This window comes from Maylandia zebra, linkage group LG22, assembly GCF_041146795.1.
Source record: "Maylandia zebra isolate NMK-2024a linkage group LG22, Mzebra_GT3a, whole genome shotgun sequence".
NCBI lineage: Eukaryota > Metazoa > Chordata > Actinopteri > Cichliformes > Cichlidae > Maylandia > Maylandia zebra.
The window spans coordinates 6,841,478-6,860,880 of NC_135187.1; the positions used below are offsets into that span (position 1 = coordinate 6,841,478).

The window sequence follows — 19,403 nt, forward strand, 5'->3', positions numbered from 1 at the left end:
TAACTTGGACAACTGTTTTTTTAAATAATAATAAATGATTTAATTGCAGGACAAAGGTGGTGCATCATGCATGAAATTTTAATTTGTATTAGGAACAAGCCCATTTGAGATTTTCTAATGCTTTTAATTTTTTTGTTTTAATCTGACAGCTGTGATAAACATGCACTATGGCTAGTTTTACACACACACACACACACACACACACACACACACACACACACACACACACACACACACACACACACACACACACACACACATATATGTATGTAAGCAATTCCATCACTAGTCATGTTTCCTGTATTTTCTATTGTTGTTTCCCACTGCTCTGGTTTTTAAATTTGAGCACTGTGAGATGAGCAGAATATTAAACAAATATTTTTTATGGTTGACTGATGAGCAGGCTTAAAAAACATGAAAGCCAAATGAAATCTTTTCCCACACGCCTTCAAAACCAGAATATCGGGGAGGTTTTAAGCTCCCTTGTGAACTCTCTCGCAAGGAAGATGTTTCTTTCCTGCCACAACACAGAGTAGGTAACAACTCAGCCTTCACACGTTATCGTAGCTTTAATTGTGTCGCTGTATTTAAACAGCTGCTGAATCAACATCTGTTTGCCATCAGATTGTATGCTTGGGGAGATGCAACTGCAGTGGAGTCACAAAGTGCAACTTGGAAAACAGTCTAGAAAGTAAAATGAAGGAAAAGTAAGTGACCGAGCGAGTGTGTGGGTGGGTGGGTTATAGGTTTTTTTTTAAAATGACTTCCAGTCACTTCCCCACCGCAGGGAAAAGGGTAACACCACCTGGGTCTGGGTGCAATTCCCCCCTCCAGGGGCAAGGGTACCTAGACCCGGTTTGTAGAGTACGCTTGGGGAGTGTGATTGTGTGTACAGCGTCTCTTTATGTCTGTCTCCACGTTGGTTGAGTGTGGAGTGAGTGCATATGAGAGCATGAGGGTGGGAATGGATGTTTGTGTCTGTGTGTGCCTGTATGTCTGTGTCTATATGTCAGGTTGGGTATCAGACGCCACCTCTCTGGGGACACCTCAGGCCCTCCAAGGTTTGGAGGCCTATCTCCACCCACCACCACTTCCCCTGCCGGTGGCGGACTCCCTCAGGTGTCGGTGTGTTGGTGGTTCTTTGTGTCTGGGGGTGGGCGTCCGGGTACACACCGGCTCACTCCTTGGCAGCCGCTTGTCGGGGCCTGGGGCCTGGGGCTCGCTCGGGCCCCTTTGGAGGTGGGGTGCCCCCGGCCTCTCGGCCTAGGGCTCGGTCACTCAGGCGCAGCTGGGGGCCGGCGGAGCTCACGGGCGCGTCACTGCAACTCCCCCTGACTTCTGCTCCGCGGCTGCTGGGCGAGCCCTCATCTGGGACTCTCCTCAGCTCTTACTGGAACAGTGGCGCGGCTGCCCCTCTGTTGGTCTTCCATGGTCTCTTGTGTTCTGGGGGCCTCTGGATGTCTGGAGTTTTGATCTCCTCCATACCCGCTTCACACCCTGGAGGACGGGGCTGTGGCCCCCCCACACTCCCTAGCAGATCATTACATGGAGAAACCTTTGGAATGCAAGCATGCTGATCCACACAGGTATGCACACATGGGTATTCACAGACGCGGACTAAAGCTTTCTTGGCTGCTGCCTCAAAGCACACTGTGCGCTGTCTATCTTGCGTGCTGCACAATATCGTTTATTACTTAGTAAATACTGATATCTATGACTAGCTAGTTTATTGTGATGGTGCTTTGTTTTCTCTATTATTATGTTGCTCTTTGTTGTTTGCTGTCTCCTCTGTTTGTTTTTGTTTGTTTGTTTGTTTGTTTTTTTCTCCATACAGGTGACCCAGGAGTTGTTTTTTTTTCTCTCTCTCCCCCCCCCCCCTTCTCACCGTCTCTTCTCCCCTTTGGTTTTCTTTCTTTCTCTCCCCCTCTCTCTCTCATTCATTCCCCCTGTCCTATTTATTAAAAAAAAAAAAAAAAAATGACAAAGGATGAACTGAAGCTCTGCCATCACGTAATGTCGCATACTGCTGTTTCTGATGTCATTTAGAAAAAAAAAAAAAAAAAAAAAAAAAAAAAAAAAAAAATGACTTCCAGTAGGTGCCAGTAATCCACTGTCAGCTGCTGAAAGTGTTCCAGGTCACATATGAGATACCAAGTCGCAAAGTAAATAATGCATTGGGCATAACACTGCCACACCCTTTAAAAGGTTGGCCTGAGGCATTACTGAAAAACATAATATTAAAAAAGCTTTAGTATTCCCGAGTCTAGCCTGAGACTCACTTAAACCAGTAGGGCCTTAAGGTTTTCAAACTCAAGATGCCAGATCTTTGAAGGATTTTTCTGTTAGTGCTAGCGTTAGCGCTGTGATGGTGACAACCTTTTTTCTTAGTTTGCAAAAACGTCTATAGTCACCTCTCAGAGTGAGGAGCCACTGCAGTTTAAGCTGAGAAGAAAGAGCAGGGAGCGGTTTAAATTCATGGTAGGTCGTGCCTTACCTCCAAAGGACAACCCGGAGCTTAGAGAGTGACTGAAGCTGCAGCCTAAAGAAGAGACAACAGGGTTGAAACTGGGGGCCCTCTGTGCTCATGCCAAAACACATTGTGCAAATATGTGTGACTTTAATCAAAACCAAAGGCTGGGCTGTGAGACGGCAGATGTTGGTCTGGTAATATTGGTTGTGTTGGTTTGGCATAGAGCTGTTTAACTGGGTGTTCTTTAAAGCAAAACAGGAAAAGGGGATGGAATTTGCAGAAGTGCAGAAATAAGAGGTTACAGAAACAATTACGAGAGGGCAGAAATGGATGATTCATAACCTTTTTCATTGGTGATCGCATATTGAGTCCAGAAAACAAGACTTTAACTGAGAAATTATGTGTTCACCGCAGTTTAATCATCGGTTCGTCACAGAGGACAGTAACCTTTTCTGGGAATGGAAAAATCACGCGTTGCTTTTCAGCTCAATTGAACTGTGTGTTGTGTCAGTGAGGTTTTGCTATTTTTACAGCAGCTTGTTATACGTTACCAAATTATTTCAACTCTGATAACACTGTCCGATTTTTATTCTAATTACTTCATCCAGTTCTACACCAGTGAACTACAACACAGAAACCACTGAAAGGTGAAGTGAGCAACAGAGATGTAACAATAGCAACTGTCAAGGATGGGATGTATGAGACAGCGAGTGAACAACAAGTTCTTGAAGTTGGACAGTGAGAGATGGCACTGTGGGAGGAAGAAGGCGGTACAGTGCTGTCCACGGTGTTTTGCTGGGAAACCGTAGACTCTGGCACTTATGTGAATGTTATTTTGGCGCATATCACCAACCTAAACACTGCTGCAGACAGTTTACATCCCGTCATGGCAGCAGTATGTTCTTTTTTCAACAGACTAATGCTCCCTGCCACAATCCAGAGTTAAGACAATTTCAGGGTGTTGGCGCCAAAGCATCAGTACACTAGAAAAACAATGAAGGCACACAATGCAACCAATAAGACCTAAAGAACCTACACAAAACACTTTCAGATGACTCGTGGAGTTGACTCTTTGACAGGTCAGGGTTGTTTGACATCAACTCCAAGTCTGTGTAATGCTTTTTATGCACGTAAAGCGGGTTCCAGTGATTCATCTGGGACACTTTTAGAGTTCAGTATCTCACTAAAAGACATATCATCTCCTGCAGAACCCAGAATGAAGTCACATGAAATAAGCAAACCACTTTCTGCACTGCCTGGGAATTGAACCCAGGTCACAAGAATGGGAATCTTGTATGATGCCACTACACCAGCAGTGCTGCATGACTGGCTGTTGTGATGAATCATTAACCATTTAGCATACGTGACATTTTATTTTTCCAGGTCCACAGCAGGTGCATATAATTTCGTGAAAGTGGTAACCACTACTAAAAGGGAGCTCAAACACCACTAAAGTCAACATATATAGTAAAGTCTTGGATGGCATGTGCTTGAACTATCTAAATAAGGGGTGCTATAGGAGACGTCATCAAATCCAGAACCAAAGAAATCTAAAAGAGACTTGTACTTAGACACTGAACAGTGACTTTCTGAGGACGTTGGGCATTTGGCATGCATCAGATATGGTCTATGGATCAGTGGCTCACTCCCATGAATCACTTTTTTATTATACACATACAGAGCAGCTGATCTGTTTGAAGGATAGTGGTGGACTCTTAAACACCACATGAGGAAATCAGGAACTAAAGGCATCACTTACTGCCTGCCTTGGAATTGAGCACAGGTCATTCGAATGGGACTTTTGTGTCTATATTGGACCATAGACCAGGTAACAAGATAGTCTGGTAAAGACAGTATGTTGCAGTATTATGCAGCATAAAGCTCTCTGCAATTTTTTGCTTGGAAACCTTGGCTCCAAACATTCATGTGAATGTTACTTTGACATGTGGCACCCAGCTAAATGCTTCTGCAGCGCACCCCAAGCAAATGCATTTCTAGCCTTCTTTTAGAAAGGGACTACACCTTTTAGAGGAGACCAACATTTCCCAGGTGATTGTAGCCTCCAAATTCTCTGTTCTCAGTCTGGCCAAGTGATTGTAGTATGTGCTGGAAAAAAAAGTCTGACTGATGGAGGCCATTTTGCAACCTAAAGGTCTTAAGACATCTGCTGCCAAGGCCGTGTTGCCTTGTACCACCTTTGTGAGGATGTGAGGCATAAAGTCTAGAGAATAGTGTCTCAGCCACATTAATAACCTTTGACTTTACAGATGCATAGCAGCTGTGTATGCTGAACTCTTAAATGCATTTGAAGAAGCGTAAAATGTAACTTAAAGCACTGCCAGGGAATTAAACCCAGGTCACAGGAATGGGAGTCTTGTATGATATCATTACACTAGCAATGCAGACTGACGCACAAGTATATGCAGTAGTAGTAGACAAAGGTCTAAAGATTTCTGAAGTTTTGGGAATAAAACCCAGGTCACAATAATGGGATTTTTGGATGCATTCACTAACAGTCTTAAGCTTGAAAGAAGGAAATTGGACTTCTTTGAGTTTTTTAAGACGTTTCACCTCTTATCCAAGATACTCCTTTAGTTTTTTGTTTTTTTTAAACTATAAGAACTCCCATAATCCCAGAAGGTTGATTCTGATCATCTGGATGTTGCATTTTCAGGGACAAACGTTTCAACACTCATCCAAGTGTCTCATTCAGTCTCAGCTGCCTGCATGTATCCCAGGTTATAAATAGTATGCTTGCATAATGAGTTAAAATGGCAACACTGACTAATAATGGGTCGTGAGGTCAATTTCATGATCATTAATATGCAAACTGTCATGACCATTGATCAATGGCCATGAGTACCATTCACAGAGAGTTGCAGAATGGCTACCGTCAAAGAGGTGTAAGATGGTCTCTTTAAAGTTGAAGACTGATCAATGGTGAACTTTCTTTAACTTTAGAGACAGCTAATTTAGCAACCCAAATGTCCTGTTGCTATGTGATGCATTTGGCATGGCCCACTGAGCAGTCTTAGAACTCATAGTTTACTTTATGATGTAAGTCTGAAGTAGAGGACACATAAGATTTATGTGCACTGCCTGGGAATTGAACCCAGGTCACAAGAATGGGAGTCTTGCATGATACCACTACACTAGCAGTGCTGTTGCAAGCTGGCCACATATGTAGTTGCATTTTTCTGTTACCTAAAGGTCTTAAAGCATCTTTTGCTCAGGCCTTGGTAACTAGTGCCACAGCAGAGTCTTGTCTTTTTCCTTTTATAAATCTACTTACAGTTTTTATTTCTGTGACATTATCTCGCTAGATGATCAGTTAGGATAGAATTATTAAAGACACGAGCTGCAGAGAAGGGCTAGAGGTGAGATATAGCACACTGCCTGAGAATCTTATATGATACCACTACACTAACAGTGCACCAATCAGCTAAAGGTCTCAGCATACAATGGTCACTGCACACGGCTGGTAACATCATCATATACCCACATCCACTTGTATTTGCTATTACGGCTCAAGTAGCCACTGCAGTATTCTCCTGAACAATTGAAGCAGCCAGTCAGACAAAAACTCTACATCAGCACCGATGCAGGAGGAGGAGAGCGAAAACGTGAAGCAAAGTAACCTGGTCATGTACTGTACTTGGACATCAACACGAGACTTTCTGAGGATGTGACGCACTTGACATGATTTAGTCTTAGAAATCATAGTTTACTTCAGGATGTTAGTCTAAATTAGAGGTGGCATAACAGTCTTTGCACTGCCTGGAAATTAAACACAGGTCACAAGAACGGAAAGCTTGTATGATATCACTACACTAACAGTGCGGTCCTGGGTTAGCCACATATCTTGCCTTTCGGGTTATGTGCTGTAGAAACAAGTCAGCGAGGTGGAGGGCAATTCTGTCAAATGAAGGTCCTAAATGATCTTTTCCCAAGGCCTTGGCAACTAGTGCCAAAGAAGAGTGTTACTGGTCTATTTCCTTTTATAAATCTGCAGTATTCTCCTGAACAGCTGGAGCAGCCAGTCAGACAAAAGCTCTACATCAGCACTAATGCAGGAGGAGGAGAGTGAAAATGTGAATCAAAGAAACCTGGTCACTCTATCAGACATGGATGGTACTTAGACAATAACATGAGATTTTCTGAGGATGTGATGCATTTTGCATGACATTGCATGCATTCAGTCTTAGAAATCATAGTTTACTTTATACTGTTTGTCTAAAGTAGTAGGACACATAAACTGCATGATACCACTACACCAGCAGTGCTGTTAGAGGCTGGCTGAACATGCAGTTCCATTTTGGGTTATGTGCCGTAGCAACAAGTCAGCGAGGTGGAGGGCAATTCTGTCACCTAAAGGTCTTAAAGGATCTTTTGCTAAGGCTTTGGTAACTAATACCACAAAAGAGTCTAAATCTACTTGCACATGCAGCATTTTTTAATGACATTATCTTACCAGAATATACATGATTTGGGATGGAACCTGCTACTTTGGCCAATTCTTTTCTTCCCATTGTTCCATGTAAACACTCATCATGTTTGAACTATGCCTGGTTTAACTTTTCTACACACATGTGAGTTTATTTATCTAAATATAAAAAGTTTTAGTTTACTACAATGTATCCATAAGAAACCCTCCCTTATGTGTCTTTCAACGCGGACTTTGGTTTTGGTGTAGCTTCAGTTGTTTACCTCAAACCCTAATTTGGCCGTTGAAAATTGTTCTCCTAAGTCTTGACAATCAGAAAAAAATACTGGATCACTTCACAAACCATTAACATTTTTCCACAGAAGTCTCTTTGTTTTTCTTCCAAATTTCAGGGCTTTCATCATCATTAAATCATTGTTGACTAAATGTTTAAACTACAAATGTGAAGTGAAGTGTTTTTGACTGTTAGGCTCTTACTTTTTACACATGAGATTAAATGAGATATAATGGCTCAGGATGACAGGGAGACATATTATACCTAATTTTGCACCTCGGTGGTGGCAAGACTGCAAACACAGAGAGGGATTTATTACAATATGGGTGCAGAGCTGAAAAGCAAGGGCTAACCTTCATAACCAATAATACCAATTGGGATTATGTGCATACAGTGGTATGATAACAATATAAGATATAATAACTTTGTCTAATGCCTTTAATTGATTTTTTTCTGTCTACTTCTTGTACTTTTAAAAGGTTCACAAACCTCATAACTTTTGCACTGTCCACTTCCTGCTGTGACAAAACAAATTTCCCACGTGTGGGACTAATAAAGGTTATCTTATCTTATCTTATCTTAACTTTCAGGCAACAATGTTACCCTACAAACTTTTGCTTTTTGTTTAACCCCATCTTTGACCTTAAGAGTTGAGCAGACTTTAGGGACAGAAACTTGTGCTTATAAAGCTGTACATTAGGGAAGTTTAGTTTTTCTTTGAAAACAAAACAAAATTGTAGAACCCACAATGTCCCAGGAGCCATATTTCTACTGTCTCTTTTTTAACTTGGAATTGATTTGGATGTTTATGAACAGGCTTTTGTTTCTTAAAGTTTTATGACTCTTTACAAAAAGAGATATCTAGTGCTCATTTTTTGATTCTTAAGCATTTAAATTAGATTATGAAAATGTAAAATTGCTGACGTTTTGTCTGGTAACACTTTTACTTTTTTAGTGAACATACTATACATAGTTTAGGAGCAGGGTTGGACCTTTTAAAAAAAAAAATACACAGCAGTTTAGAAACTGTGAAGGTAAATAGAGTAAGCAGTACATAACTTTGATTTTTAAGAAAAAAAATAAACATTGTCCAAACACCAGAATAGTATATGATGTCAAAGTTTACAGGTCAGCCAGCACGAACCCATTTCTCAGAAGGGTGACATTTTACAACAGAGCCTAGAGGAAGGTAATCACTTGTTTCTGGTGTTTTGCTCACTCATTCGGTCTCTGAAGGACTCCCTCCTCTCCCTCCACCCTCAGACATCCACATCACCACCATCACACATGCGAGCTGCACACATTCACCCTAATCTAAGTAGCTTGACCCTAACCCAAGGCAGAAGTAAAACATAATTTCAGAATGAATTTCCTTTTAACCCCTGTACCACCGGGTGAGATGCTGTGCCACCATAAGCCTGGCCCTCCACTTCACCCTAGGCTGAGTTGTACTGATGCAGCAACAGTTTCCATTCTGTTTAGTCTGAACACATCAGCTATAACTTGTGACTGAGAACTTTACAAAGTATCTTTTAAGTTTGGTTTGGAAATAGCATTAAACCCAGTTGATAAGATTTTATAAAAGCCCACAGACTTATAAATGCTGCTACTTGTTTGTCTCAGGACCCTTCAGTATTGCATATTCTCTCACTGGTGCCTGGTGTTGAATTTCACTGTGCAGCACATATTCCCCAAGTGACTAAAAAGTTTGTGCTCAACCAACCGCCGCGGAGGTGCAGCTTTTAATAAACAAAATCCTACAGGGATTGTAGCACTTGGCTATTTCTCAAGAAACTTTTTTTTAAAGTTTTAAAAGTGAGACACCTCTCTCTGACTTTTGCACAAAACACCCACAAAGCTTTTCTCTTTGCACAAAGCCTAACTCAGTTTCTTTCCACATAGTGGAGTTTCCACATCGGGATCTTCTTTTTCTCCAATTTTCTCTCTATTTCCTGATCATTCAGAAGGTTGTCACCTCTGCAAGAAGGTATTCAGCTATTATTGTATGAGTGGTTGTATACAAGCTTGTGGATAATGTAAACTATCACTCAAACTCTGTCAGTAAACAATTGTAATATATCATGTAACTGCATAACAAATTTAAGTTTAATTTACAAGATGTAATCAAACTTTAACGTGAAAATTAATTTTCTGTCCAAAAAAAGCATAAAAAGCTATGTAGTCAGTTTTTAAATATATATCTTTTTGGCATCATTGCTGAAAAGAACTAAAAGCTAATATCCATCCATCCATCCATTCGCTTCCGCTTATCCTTTTCAGGGTCGCGGGGGGCGCTGGAGCCTATCCCAGCTGTCATAGGGCGAGAGGCGGGGTACACCCTGGAGAGGTCGCCAGTCTGTCGCAGGGCCAAAAGCTAATATATTTTTTTAATTGATTTTCCCAGGTGATAACATCATACATTCAGCTTTTTTAGAGGGACTCATAGCCAGCTAAAAGATATAATCTTTCTCGCATATTCTGAGTCTGCCTCAGGGTCTCCTCCCAGTTCACCATGTTTGAAACACCTACAAAATGACAGCAGGCATCCTGGTCAGATTCCCAAACTGCCTCAACTGTTTCCTTTTCAGAGTAGAGGAACAGCAGCTCTCTGAGCCACTCCCAAATAACTAAATTCCTCACCCCATCTCTAACACTGAGCACAGACACTTTTGGGTGGAAGCCTGTTTACCTTCGCTTGCATCTATGATCTTGTTCTCACTTTGCACAGCTTGCAACCATAAGGTGGAATGTAGTTTGGCAAACGTGGCACAGGGTCAGCATTACTGCAAACCATGTGCCCATACTTCTGTCCAAAGTTAAGCCCGATTAATAGTTCTGCTATGTTTGCTTTGGCCTAACACACAACCAAAACACTAGATACACAGTAAGAAAGCAGAATATTGGCTATTTCATTTCCTTGTCACCGTCCAAATACAATTAAAGGCTTCACAGAAGCTCTGTAATATATTACAAGCTTCATTAGTACTAAGTTGACTGATCACAAGTAACTGCATCACCCCGGCATATACAGCTCGAGGGAGATGTATGTCAGGCTATGGTGTAGATTTAAAACAGTGCTATGAATAAAGGTTTACATACAAAGCCATTCAACTGATTTGAACACCCCCCCCCCCCACGACTTCAACCACCCCCACTCCCAATTAATTTCTATTTTAATTTGCATTCTGACTTGTGATCGTGAGATAACTGATTCAGTTCTTGTAGCTTATCCTTGTGCAAATCACGCTTATGAAGAGGAAGCTTGAGCACATGGTTAATGGAATATTCAACTATTTATGCATCTGAGAAAAACAGAAAATCTGTAGATAAATTCAGAAAACTAGCAAATATTCACAAAAGCACAGGGATGACTATTTAAATATATATTATATATTTCTTGGTTGCTATGTGTAATTTCCCTTAAATATTGCTATGATAAAATTTCACTTAACTCATCACTTGTCATGCTTTTGGGCATGGATGTCGCCCTGCTTCTGTTGAGAAAAGACTTCCAGTTTACTAATGCTACTTGAGAAGCTGTCCTTCTGACTAAGTGCACTTGAATGCATGGCACGTCATATTTACCACTTCAGGAGCCTTGATGAGGGGCTTACCAGCATGACTGGAAGGCAGCATTAAATCAGGAAAGAGCTCTCTCTCTCTTCAGCTCCCTGAAAAAGAAAAGCCACAGAACTACCACAAAACCTTGGCACAGAAAAATCTCTTACATAGAGTTTTGCATTTGATCTACATCATCTGCCATATGCAAATGCACCATGCTCTCCTATCTGGACATATAAGAACAGGTTTCCTCAAAATGAAAACAAAGTATCCCACCTTGTGCCTTAGTTAAAACAACCCCTAATGTTTGCAGGATGACTGAAGGCACAGTTGTAAGCCTGCATAGCTCCATGTCCTGCTGCCAAGCTATCAGAGTTGGCACTGCGTTCTTTCCTTGCTTCCAAAAAAATACAGAAATGTCCATCAAATTTCTCCATGTTTCTCTGGTGGATGTCAGCAAGTCTGTGTGCATTTCTGAACTCCAACTTGGCTACAAACATTGGGAACATAGAGTACAAGCTGTTTGTAGAGCTGTGATGTATATGTTTGGCCTGTGTTTTGGAACTGTAAAAAGATGGCTCATTTGGAAAACAGCTGAGATGCAATTAGAGGGCCAAACTGACGCTGTGTTTTGGTTTTTTGCAGAAGGGCTCTGTGTAAATTAACTTGCATTTCAAATGGGCTGCAGGGATATGAATAGTGGGCATGGGTGGACTTGAAGCTATCACTGAAAAGATTTTTTTAAAAAGTGGGGTGGGTGGAGGTTTCACCAACAACCCAACTTATTAACATATTAACAGACCAATTTCAGTGCGTATAGACACAATCTACTTAAATTTGGATTTTGTATAATAACAATGCAATTTTAAAAAGCTCTGCAGTGTTTTGAGCAAAATGCTAAACACTAATTGAGCATAGCGTTAGTTTTTGCATGCCATCGAGTCAGACACAGGCAGCAATCCTGACAGATCGTCTGCTGATGATGACACTGACATTAGTTGATGGTTCAGCTGCATCTTAATGGTATACAAATGGGGCATGTTATTTGGCAGCTTGCATACTGCCTGCATATAGCTGCTGCTGAAAAATCCCCTCTGCCCCATCTTCTTCATTTCTTACGTTCATGCCTGTTTGTTGTTTCTGCTCCTTTTGGCACCTTCCATCTTCCATATATGTGTAGAGAAGGAAAGGGGTCCCAGTACAGTGACATGCTGCCAAATATAAATTCTCTGAAATGAAACAACTTTTGAATAAGAAAATACTCACATATCGTTAAGGGCAGACATACTGAGGCTGATAGGAGTCCCAGCTGTTCTGCAAGTGTTCGACACACATTTTGTCCTTGTGTTGTCATTAACATTAAATATTTAGAGATTCTACTTTAATCTGGAGGTTGGGACATTACACACTCACACACACCCACACACACCTATACAAACACAGACATTATTAGGTGTCATGTGTTTCATATCTGTTTCTACCATTTTCTTCCATCACCCCTTGTTCTTTTGTGGTCTCCTTCTCTTTTTGTTTCCAGTTTATTTTTTCTGTCTGTGCTATGACCTCCCTGGGCTTTGCCTTATTTCTCTGTTTTGTGCCTCCTCGTCTCCTCTCCCTTTTGTCCCCCAGCCTGTTACCCGGAAATTCATCTCAGTGTACCTTTAAGGATGTCTTATTTCTTTAAAAAGCCATCTGGAGGAGAGAGAAAGCTTACTCGAGGAACCATAAGTCAAGAAGTACTTGCACTGGTACCTCAGTTCCCACGCAGCTAGAATATAGAAACCATGGATACGACTCTACAATACTTGTTCCCTAAAATATTTACGAGTTGTTAGTTATTAAAGATGATGAACTGTGGAAGGAAACAAGCTATCCTTCTCTTTCTCTACTACTGCAAAGCTCATGTGCCTAGCCATCAGTGGCCCATCTGTCTGCCTGCCAGCTCTTCTACCCTGGCTCTGATTTCTTCATCCATCTCAGCCTGTTCACTTCATCTCCATCGACTCACTTCATCCTCAACCATACATTTGAGAATTTAGCAATAAAATCCTTCGTTTAAATCTTTTCCAGCTTCCAGTTAGGGTTAGAAATTCTGCGGTACCATTGAGCACTGAGGTCTTCTGGTTATCTCCCCTGGGCCTCTGGTTAGCTCGTGCATCTACTTTGTTGTAACATAAACCCTAACCTTCTGCATTTTCATGTCTTTGCTCTCGCCCTTCAAACAGCTCCATCACTGCAGTGTTATTGGATGAATTTTCATTTAGGGATAATCTGTTTGTCCTAGAAGTCCCCTCTCAGAGTGTATTGGTTTCCACTGACCCTCCTCATGTAACAAACCCCTCCCTCAACAAACCTGGGTTACCTCAGTGGGGACTCCATGCAGTGACTGACAGGCACCTCTAACCCTCTGTTCCACTGTGTTTAGAGACTGAAGGATTATCTACCCAGCGGCAGCTCCCCTTCCTTGCCTCTTCAGAGTACCATGCTCATATCCATCTGTCCCCTCCCCCATCACCTTCTCTTCCACTACGAAAACATACCAATCTATAACCACACAAATAAAGACCACCAGCTGTGTGTGAGCACAGGCACGCATGGATGCGCGAGTGCCTGTGTGTGCAAGTCCTTGTTGGCTTATAGCTTCAAGAATGAGGTGAAGATACAAGAGCAATGGGACTGTGCATATAAAATTCATGGGCTGGTTGTGGTGAAAATAATAAGGGAGAAAACTGCTCCCAGTTCCTTTAATGCAACTAAATAGATTGTGTGTGTGCGCGCGCATGTGCATTTGTGTGTTAGCTCTTAAGTGTTCTGTGTTGATATGTGAATATGTAAAGTTGACTTTGTGAGAGTTAACGCAAGTTCACTTAGATCAAACAGTGGATCAGAGGCATGCTAAAGTAAATAACACAGTAGGTGTCCGGGCTGGCCAGCTGTCACTGAAGTAGGTTTTGATTTATATTGGTCCCTAGAATGACAGAGGGAGGGGTGGAAAGGCAAAAGAGAGAGATCAAAGAATGGATAGATGGAGCATTGGAGGGATGGATGTGGCAGAGGTGATGGCAGGAAGAGAGACGAGATGATTGATCTTTATTAATCTTTATACGAGGCAAAAGCATGAATATAGAGCGGTGGATGAAGAGATGATTGGTTTGTGTGTGACGGGAAGGAAGCAGCTTAGTAAACCAAAACGTCTGCAGCCAGAGGACGGCCGACAGATCTGTTTCTTTTAAGTGTTTCTTAAAGAACAGACACTTAAACATTCCCAGATCTGCAGTGCATCTGCAGCCTGACATGAGTTGAGTGTCTCAGTACAATATCATGAGGGGGTTCAAACGCTCTGTTCAAAGCTTATCAGCACAATCTATGATGGAGAAGAGAGGGACTGTGTTGCCTCTAGTGATATTCCCAGTCAGACGCCCATTTTTGTAATCTTTAAACCATTGGCTCCCGACTGTTTTGACTTCTGAGCACATATTTAAAAGTACAGAATGCACTTTTGACCTCACTGTTTGAATTGGGAGTAGTTCAAAAAAGTGAAATTGTCTTCGATGATTGTTTCATTTTAATACATTTTTAAGCCTCCAGAGGCTAAACTGCAAACTATTTCAGAAAAGAAATAGAAAAACATGAGACAAGACAAGAAAGTTCAGGAGAAAATATTGTTGTGAGTTGCAGAAATGTTTTTTTCCTTCTCTTTTCTGCTAATCATTTTGTGGCCTCTGATTTGATTCACAGTCCCTTGAGAGTAGCAATCTTGAACCCCATGCAGTGAACCTCTGGTTTAACACAAGCTCCTGGGAGACTGAATGGATCTAGTAAAGCATGTTTTTAGTTTTCTCTGCTCTTGAAAATACTGTTTTTACTAACTTTGCCAGTGCACTCTTTGTTTATGTAACAGTAATTACGGTATGTTTGAGTAACAAGTAAAGGACGAATCTTTGCATCAACGTGCCTGAGATAACTCCACGTACCGCACTTGGCATATGAGTTGACATAAAGTTGTTCTGATTTTGTTTACGACATCGTTATAGCAGGGGGAATTAATTTACTCTGCTTTCTCCACAGGGCCACACAGGCCTGGAGCCAGGGCTTACTCATTATTTATGTCACACAAATTCCCCCCAAATTGCATTTATGTGGCCTTTTTGCATTTTGTTGCCAAAAGAGATTATCTGTCAGCCACGTGATGGTTTTGAATATAAAAAATGTGGGTTTTTTTTCTCAAGGTTGAGCATTCACACTAATAATATTAGCACACAGCTGTAGTAAATCTTAAGTACTGGTTTTAAAAGCTGAACTACAATGTCCCAACTGGAAAGGAGACATAACCACTACTGAAAATAATAATAAGTGTTTATGTATTTGCAGATTCTGATCTGACTTTAAATCCAGATGCCTGTTGTTATGTAAGTCTTCCTCGTGCCACTAAAACAGATCTGCAAAAACTCAGACGTTGTGGGTTTGGTGCTCAGCCTCTGGGTGATCACTTGAGATTGCATGGATATTGTCTCCAAACAATCACTATCTGACTTGGACTATAATCACTCACAGACAGATTGGTGAAGGTTTGCCAATCATTGCCATCTAATGACTGATTTCTAACATGTTGCAATCGATCTGAGTCAGCCTGCACCAGTTAGTGCAACTGGTCTGTGATGCATCTCTTTGCAATAGAGAGCTTGATTCAACTGGTTGCCAACTGGTTGTAGTTTGGTTTTATATAAAACAAGTTAATTTATCAGCATTCTGCAGCAATGATATCCAGAGGAATTTCTGAATTGTTACATGTTTGGAGCTGGACTCTGTATGCTAGTAGTGCATGTAAATTTCTATTTATTGTACATTTCTATGTATGTAAACAATATTCATAGAGTGATCACAGTTAATTGCTGCATTATTAAAAACAGATTCTATTTAATTGTCAAGCTGACCCCATTCAATTGCAATTAAAAACACAATTTATGCTTAATGCAGTTTTATTTCCACCTCCATACACCAAAGATGCTCTGAAGCTGAAAACTAGCTTGGAGTGGGCACAGACCTGGTTTCTGTCTTGGAAGCAACACTTTTAAAGGCATCTAGATTGTAAGTTTATGGCACATGTTTGGAATAGTTTTGGCCTTGCCATGGTCTCCAACCACTGCATTCCCTAGTATGACTGTGGCTTGGTGTGGGTATGCTGTGATTCCAGATATCTGGGTACTGGCAGCTACTTTGGGTGCACTGGGCTTTTTTATGGTGCATCTCATGGATGCTGAGTCATACTGGCGTTTAGAGAGTTTGGGGGATGAGGCAATACTTTGGGCTTTTTCTCATGTTTCATGAGCTGCAGGAGGATTGAGCTGTAGGGGATTACTGTGGCCAAGGGGGTGGGCTTTGTTTTCAAAAACATTAAAGTTGATTTTGGGTTTCAGAGAAACACCCACCAGCAGTACTGTACTGTAAAATATTGCCATCCATCCATCCATCATTGCTCTGTCTGGATCACAGTTTTCCTTCAAAAAAAGATAATGGACTATTCCACACCCTACATGTGACTTTCACTTTAAGTTCACTGACTTTTTTAGTCTGTACCTGCCTACAATAATGTCATTCTATATTAAGGACTTGGGTCCAGTTGTAGTGTAACATATTTTTAGTACTTTGAAAGTTCAAGCAGAATAATATAAAGACAATCTTTCCATGCCCTTTTGTAAAAGGTAGTTGGCTCAAAATGATGAATTCTTCAACCACATTGATAGTTCGTGCAAACACTCTCAGGAGCTGAATTTGGACTAACAACAACCACTTTGTTATTTAATTATGAAGACTTGCAGTGATTGCGTGCTATATTCCATCTGTTCTTTTGCTGAGATAAACCTTGGATCACGTAATTATGTGTTTAGATAAAGATGAAAAGACAGACAGAAAACATCATGAACTTTGTGTATGTCAGTGTAGAAGCATTACTTTTAGCAGTCAACAGATGGCAGGATATAGCTGGATCATTTGTATGCTGCAGCAGGACCATACACACACACAGACACACACACACACACAGCAGGGGCCAGCAGAATACATTGCGAGTCTTCAGAGGACAGAAGGTTTCCCTGCTCTGCTGTGATTAATGGGCTGATTGAGGCTGGAGCCAAAATGGAGGGTGGGCCAGTTTGCAGCCCGCTATTGAGGTGATAATGGAGAGGTGGGCGGCTGGGTACGCCACCCAGCAAAATGGTGGGAGCTTAGTGGGGATGGTTTTAGAGGTATGCAGGGAGGTGAGCTTCTCAGAGGGCAGTTGTGCATGCTATTTTTCAGTAAAATGTTTTGAATAGTGAAGGTACAGGGAGACCTATATTCATTTTCCACTATAAAAGAGGTGGTTATTTGGTTTTCTTGAAGCAAAAATCATGGTGCTCAAGCAGAGAGTGCATTACACTGTAACACTGCAGCTGGAAAAGACAGGTGGGTGCTGTGACTGGGTGATGAAGAGTTGTTTTCACTGTGACAGTGATTGCTGGTTTTGGAATAAGTGGGATTGTTGTGATACTGCAGATGGTGTGGGAGCACGACGGCATCATTGTTACTGTAAGCTGCAAAACAAGATCTTTCATCATATTGATATCAGTATGGGGAGGCAAAGCATAACTTACTCAATGTTTTATTTAAGCCTTTAAATACGTTTTCACCACAGGCAAGACTCTCAGTGTTTAGAGTATAAAAAAAAATGTCTTATTTTATTTGTTTGGTGTTGCACTAGAAGGCAGCTGCAGCTCAGATGGAGCTGGATGACCGTTATTTGTGAGGCTGGAGGTTTGACTCCTGGGTGACCTTCCAAAAAATGCTTTCCAAATGTGACTTGCTGAGCAAAAACCATTTACCAAATAAATATTTTAAAAGCGATAAGTACATCCTCGTTAAATCTGTTTCCCTTTTATTTTCTGTCAGACTGTGAGACTCATTCTATGAAAGACTGTCTGCTGTAAGTCCAGATTCTAATTATGTGGGTGAACAGGTAATTAGTTATGATAAAACACATACAGCCTGATTACATGAACATAGTTTTTGGTCACCACACCTACAACTACAACATAAGCACTGCTCAGTGACCCTAAAACAGGAGCATGCAACACCTTCAGCCACTTTCACCGGTCACCTGCAGGGAGACTCTGGGTAACTGACTGCCAGTGTTAACAGATCTGGTCCCTGTTTTTAAACTAGTTAACTATTTAACTACTATTTCATAATTGTGAACTCTGATTTACCTCTTGTAAATCAAAACCCTGATTATTTAGAGGTAGCTGCTTTCATTTACGTCATATGAAAAACACTGATTTGGTGGGTACGTACAAATGTTACCTGATATTTGAACAGCATTTTAAAAGTACACTTAAGGGATCAGACAAACACAAAGACATCAAAGGCAAATCTGATTACTAACCTACCCCACTTGTGCGTTTTACAGAAAACCAGTTCTCACATTACCTGCAAAACTTTCAGCATGTCCTGTCTGGGTGCCACATGAATCACTTCCAACGTGCTAGGGTTGCAAATCCAAGAGGTAGACTTTTATTTACAAGTTTATTTACAACTTTTAAATAATTTAGTCGAACTGTCTGTTTGTGAAACGACTGAATTGATGTTACCATTATTCCATCTAGCCATCCAATGTGTGAATAAACAGTCACCTGTATTATTCACTGGCATAAACTAAAGATTTTATATTGGATAGTGTTTTATTTTAAATCACTATAAAACACAAACAGCATTAGAAATATTTCCCACTGCAGTATTTTGGAGTTATGACTCAATCACACAGTTAATTGAGCTTCGCCTCTACAGTGTGTTGCTGTGAACAGAGTAACTTTCTCAGTCAATCTGCTGGTACAACTTATTTCAGCAGAAACTTTAAAAAGCACTGCAGTGGATTTCAAAGATGGTCCTTATCGTCTTAAACAGACAGGCAAACGTCCTCTGTGTGTGGAGGAGAACCATTTCTGTCTTTAAAAAAACCCGCAGCATCACTGTTTCTGTGGAAGGGACAACAAAGTAAATGACGGCATCCATCTAGAGAGACTTAACCCCCACCACTGCAATCCCTTACAACTTTTTCGCGTGTGTTGCAAACCTGAATTTATGTGTGCAATTTCTTTTGTAGTTCTTTTGGACAAAGAAACAAAATACATCATATAAAGTGGAAATCTGAATGTTTATGCAGACGATGGAGGTTTGAGTTGTCTCCAAAGCTTTTCTAGAAGTCAAATTGTTGCTGTGCAGTACTTTGGGACTTACTTACACTACGACAACCAAAAAAGAAGCTAAATGAATATGTTTAACATCAGATTTCATTAAAAATACACCTGAGAAAATAAAACAGCAAAAATCTGGATTCTATAAATTGAAATCTGGATTTGAAAGTTTAGTTTTCTCCATTTGATGGTTTTCATTTGCATTAATAGTAGCTCATAATCTCTTTGATGTTTCCTTGAGATGTTTCTTTTAATATTTTTGTCTTCTTTTGAGCCATAATGATGGGATATCACACTTATATACATTTCACATTCTCTTTAATCTTCTGGAATATTGGATTTGTGCTGCATTAGTATTATTATTTTAACATATCAATATCTGTTTACATTTTTTTTTTTGGGGGGGGGGGGGGGGGGTCACCTTGT

The 19,403-nt window shown here is 40.8% G+C and overlaps 2 non-coding genes across 2 annotated transcripts; both read right to left on the bottom strand.

Moving 5' to 3' along the window:
* Positions 1-3,718: 3,718 nt before the first annotated feature.
* On the bottom strand, positions 3,719-3,789 carry trnag-ccc (transfer RNA glycine (anticodon CCC)). Its single transcript has one exon. It is a non-coding gene; the product is annotated as a tRNA-Gly (tRNA).
* Positions 3,790-5,561: 1,772 nt separating this feature from the next.
* trnag-ccc (transfer RNA glycine (anticodon CCC)) lies at positions 5,562-5,632 on the bottom strand. Its single transcript has one exon. It is a non-coding gene; the product is annotated as a tRNA-Gly (tRNA).
* Positions 5,633-19,403: the final 13,771 nt, after the last annotated feature.